A 5,074-nucleotide genomic window follows, 5' to 3' on the forward strand; every position below is an offset into this window, starting at 1 on the left:
CAAGCTCTTTATGGAGCTTCTTTGCTCAATAAACACGCAGGTGGAAAATAAGTGAGGAGGGAATAATAAGGATATGGCACACTGCATGTTGATCCACCTGAGCATCTTTGGAAGGCCACAGGTTGCCTATAAAGAGTTTTTTGTGTCAGAGTGTGTCAGCCATGCGTACAAGGCAGCCCCAGGTGCCCAAGGCTCTTGGGAGATCCCACTCCATTCTCCCTCCCACCCAATTACTGGATAACTGGGGGAGGTGAACCAGGGGTGTGTGATTTATGGGGTTATGGTCAGAGCGCCTTCAGAGCAGGAAAACTTCCTTTCCTGGCAGAGTTTGCCTCTGCCTTTACCTTTGAGCATTTTAACTATAATCTCAATATCTTTTCCACTTCCCACTATCTCCTTCATGCTCCAGCATTGAGGGTGACATGTCAGTGCACAGGTCCTGCCCAGAGATAATTCTGTGCTGACAACAAACCCAGAACTTTAGTATATGCAGCCAGAGACCTGGTGTTGCTAAGACCAAACTGCAAAATGCAGAAGATAGACTTTGTGATGCTAAGAGAAATTCTGGTTTGGCTGACAAGTTTCTGCTCTTCTTTGCATAACAGTGTGAATGGAATTGACAGAGTGAAAAGAGAAAAAACCAAAACAAAACAACACAGAAACCCCTCAACCCTATATTTTGTTTGTGTAGGAACTGGAAGAAAAGAGAAATGGGACACTGGGTTTTTCCATATGTGGGTCTCAGTGCTGAAAAGGAGAAGCCAAGAGGTTTGATCCCAAATAGCCATTGGTGTGTGTCCATCATTGTAACCTACTGAACAGCATATTTTACACGGCTTCTTGCACTAATTCTTGAATTTCTGAATTGAAATGACTCAGATGCCTTGGATGCTCCTTTGGTTGGTGCCTGCACACATACCCATGGCAAGGAATAGTCTGACCTCTGTTATCCACACTTAATGAAGGAGCTTGTGGCAGCACAGCCCAAGCTGGTGTGGCTCATGCAGAGCTGTTCCCCTTTAAATTGGCTGTTCAGCGAAGCCATTTGTGTGATTTCAGCGGATCAGATATGTCAGCCTGTTTCCTTTTTCTCATTCCCTTCTCCAGCGCCACCAGTGATATGACTTAAGTCTTGGGAGGTAGCACTGAGGCTCGTTGGGTGGTGTATGTAAAATGAGACACTGTTTAGTTTCAAGGCTGGGAATTCAAGAGCTTGGCTGTACAGGCTGGGTAGAAAAGTGTTTCTTTTTATAGGTTTTGAGGGTGCCACCTTTAAATGTCATGGAGAAACCCCTTGTCCCTGCCATGGACCTCTGCATCTGTTTGGCTGCTTCCTACTCAGCCATGTCTTTACCTCTTTCCCTTCTTTCTAAGGAAAACAATCCCTTGGAGGTATTTTTGGTTTAGATTTTTTTGGGGGGGGTGGTGGGGGGTGGGTGATTTGTGGGAATACAAGGTTTCATCCCTAAAGCACAGGTTTAACTTCAGTGATTGACAGGAACATAACAATGCCGTAAAGATACAAAAGCACAGCGCTTGTAAGAGAGGATGAACCAACCCAGGCCAGCCTTATTTAGAGCCTGAGCTGGGTTCCCACCTTTCAAACCCACACCTCACCCAGGAGCAGAACTGCCCTGAAAGCTGTGATCAGTGTGGCACTGATTAGACTTAAGTTGGCACAAGGCTGAAGTCCCAATTGCTTCCATGGGTGTTTGCACCTACCTGTGCACTGCAGCTTGGAGGCATGGCTGCAGAGTTTCTGGTGTGAGGAGATGTGTGACCCGGGCCAGAGACACAGGCTCAGTGCTGGGGGGATGCCTGAAGGGTGTTTCACACTGTTTCCCACTCGCTGCAATTAAATTTCCCCTCTGTTACCCACCCTACACTTCCCCAGACCTTTCCACCTTGCCGTGGATGCTGTGACTCTCCTGCCAGTCAGGCAGGGGTAGAGCAGTAGTAAAGTAGAAAAAAAAATTCTTTTAGTAAAGAAATTCAGCAAGTCGTGTCCCCTTTATCTGATGGCCCCGGGGAGCCACGTTGGCCCCTTTGTTCTCAGCTGTGTGTGGGGGGAGCCAGAGGATCCTCCTGGTTCCGGGATGGGATCTAAGGGGACTTCTACCCAGAGAGACTCTCAGATCTGTCTGCCTGCCTAAAAGTCCTAAAAAAAGTCCTAAAAAACACACTGGCTGCAGCATGCACAGCCCAGTGTGAAGTCAGCCAGGAACAAGCCAGAGAACCTGCCTCTGACCCTGAGGACATTGCTTGAAAAATATTTTCCAGAACTCGGTGCCTGGGGACCTGCAGCTAACAAACATTCTGGAAGTGTAATCACAGCCTTTGGCTCTGCTGCCGAACCACCTACGGGAGGTGAGTTTAAAGAGAGCGGCTTTAAAGCTGTCAACATAAGAAGGAGGGAAGCCAAATTGCTTTCGTGCTTGAGCTCTCGTGCCAGCTGGTTTGTCATGGGATTGGTATGTAGCAAAGATAGAGTTGTCTGCAGAAAAGCTGTATTATTCTTTTTTTGGATGGGTCCGCTGGAGATCAGTCAGGACCCACAGTAATTTCCTGAGGGGACAAATCCAGGCCTGAGATAGGCCACTGGCTCCTTGGAGGTTGCATGGAGCTCTGCGTTGGGTCAGGAAGTCAGCCTTTGAGGAGAAGAGCTGGAGAAGCCTTCCAGGAGTGAGAGCTGATAAGACAGCAGCTCCCCAGCTGTGCTGTGGCCTCACAGAGCCGCAGATGTCATCAGAGGAATGAGAATTAATAACCCTGGGCCAGACTCTGACCTCTGCTATTCAGGCATAGAGTCCTGGCAGCTCGTGGGACTCATCTCAGCCCTCCCACAGCCCAGGTCCCCTCATCTCCCACGGACTCTAAATGGAGCTGGGGACATCTGGTCCCTCTCCAGGGCAGACCCATGTGGAGAAGGACGTGGCACTGGAGAGTAGGCTGGGTGCCAAGGGTGTCCTCCTGTGCAGAGCATGGCCTTGCTCTTCCTCCTGGCACCTGAAATAGAGAGGTGTGATAAGGACCACCCAGCCAGGGATGAAATGTCCTGTGCCAGTCCAAGGGGAGCCACTCAGGTTGGGTGAGAATGTGGCACAACGGGTCCGAATTCATGAGCAGGGATACGTAGGCTTGTAGCCCGATTTCTCTTGATAGAAGAAAAATCCCTGGCCCCAGGCAAAGCATGTGGTGTATTCCCACAAGGATCTAGGTGAAACTGAGGTCAATCACATTAACAGGAGCTTTTCCAGACAAAGAAAATTTGCCAGGTGTCCCTGCTGCAGGGTGGAAGGTGTTGGTCAGCATGGAGCATCCTGGAAATATTCCGCCGGTGTCAGCTCTGTCTGTGAGCTCATGGGACACACAAAGCCTGCATGATAAGGGTGGGGGCAAGGTGGCCCTGTGCAATGGTGCAGGGCAGGAATATGTTGCCAAACCGTCCTGGGAGGATGGGCAAAATTTTCCCCCTGCAAACCAATCCCCTGTGCTCTTTCAGGATTTTTCTCCAAGATGCAGACACAGATGCCCAAGGTGGCACCTTCAGCATTTCCCTCAACAACTCCTTAAGTTCATTTGCTCAATAAAACACACTAATGTATGAATGCAGAGGAATGAATGGGCTGTAAAAAAGAAAAGGACTAAATTTATGCAGCATAAATCAAGGCTAAAGTGTTCCCAGCCTCTGCCCAGAGCGCTGTTTGTTGTCTGTGTGGGGCTGGGGTCTTTCCTTGGCTCACCCGCTGCCACTTCCTTGAGGTGAGAAATCTCACAACTGGACAAGCTGGGCTGGACAGTCTTGAAAAATTGTCCTCTTCTAAAGCCCCAGCCAGGCTGCAACCCTGCAGCAGATATGAAGCCAGAGGCCTTTCCTCACCCTCTTCACAAAGGTGCCCTCCCAGGGATGTGAGATCGGCGCGCGTCCCTTCCCTGTGCCTGGTGCTGTGAGGAACCCTGCGTGAGCTGCAGCCCCACTGCTCCTCCCCACATGTGGCTGATCCCTGGGGATGCTCAGTCCACACCCTGCATCCCCATCCTCCTCTCGACGAGCTGTTCCCACCCTCCAGCTGGCTGGGGAGAGTCTCCAGCTGCCTCCGTGAGTCAGGAGTGCCGGCTCGGCCCGTCCTCACCTTTCTGGAAATATTGGCAGCCCCTCGTGGGCCCCCAGGGACACGGCTGCAGGAATGTGTTCTCAAATGAGGCCTGCAGGGTTGAAAAGGTGTGGGGAAGGAGGGCAGGTGGAAACTCAGTCCTAGCTGCCACGGGGCTCTGTTCTCCAGGGAGAGAGATGGAGCCCATGGATTTTGGGGATCATGGATTTTTCAGTCACATTCCTTACTCCACTGTTGTCTCGTTGATTAAATCACAAACAAGGGAGCCTGGCTTGGTGATTCCTGGGTTTATTGGGGTGGATGGATTGAACGGTGCTTTCCTTATTTACTGCAGGTGATCCGGAGGTAACTGGTGCTTGCGAGTGGCTGGAGATGCTGAGATGAAAAACACATGTGGAGCTGAAGGGCTGGGAAGGGACTTGTTAAGTCCATGTGTTGTATTTCTCTCAGCCCCAGGCTGGAGGCACTTACAGGACCCAGCAGACTCCACAATGAACAGCTCACCTGTGGACCTCCTCTGGGTTTTCCCCCCAGAGCACTTTGTGGCCTCGGAGAGCCTCCAGCATGGAGTGGACAGTGCCAGGCTGATGGACAGCACTGAGGATGAGGATGGTGTTGTTCTCAGAGCTGAAGCAGGGACATTTCCATCCCAGCTCAGACAGAAGGATTGGTAGAAAGAAGAGGTTTTTTAGTTAGTCTTTATGGGAAGAACCTTTCCTCCAAGATCTCTGGGTATTTCTAGGATAGCGCAGGGCTTTAGGACATGAGTAGTGCTCTCCTGACTTTTTCTGGGGACACATTGCAGCCTGTAGGATCCTGAGGTTTTCTGGTGTCCTGATGAGTGCTCTGAGGCTGGAACTCCAGGGAGGCACAAGCCAAACCTCTGCCTGCCCAAGCTGGCTGGTACAGGTGGTCCCTTCCCATTCCCAGTTCCTGGGCTATTATATCATCTGATGTGT

General features: G+C 50.7%; 1 long non-coding RNA gene across 1 annotated transcript; it reads right to left on the minus strand.

Annotated features, from left to right (window-relative positions):
• LOC147652789 (uncharacterized) lies at window positions 1-4,436 on the minus strand. The gene is made up of 2 exons (XR_015288045.1): window positions 4,134-4,436; window positions 1-3,006 (listed from the first exon to the last, which is right to left on the minus strand). It is a non-coding gene; the product is annotated as an uncharacterized LOC147652789 (long non-coding RNA).
• Window positions 4,437-5,074: the final 638 nt, after the last annotated feature.

The sequence above is a fragment of the Cyanistes caeruleus genome, chromosome 6, assembly GCF_971803275.1.
Source record: "Cyanistes caeruleus chromosome 6, bCyaCae1.hap1.1, whole genome shotgun sequence".
NCBI classification, from domain to species: Eukaryota; Metazoa; Chordata; class Aves; order Passeriformes; family Paridae; genus Cyanistes; species Cyanistes caeruleus.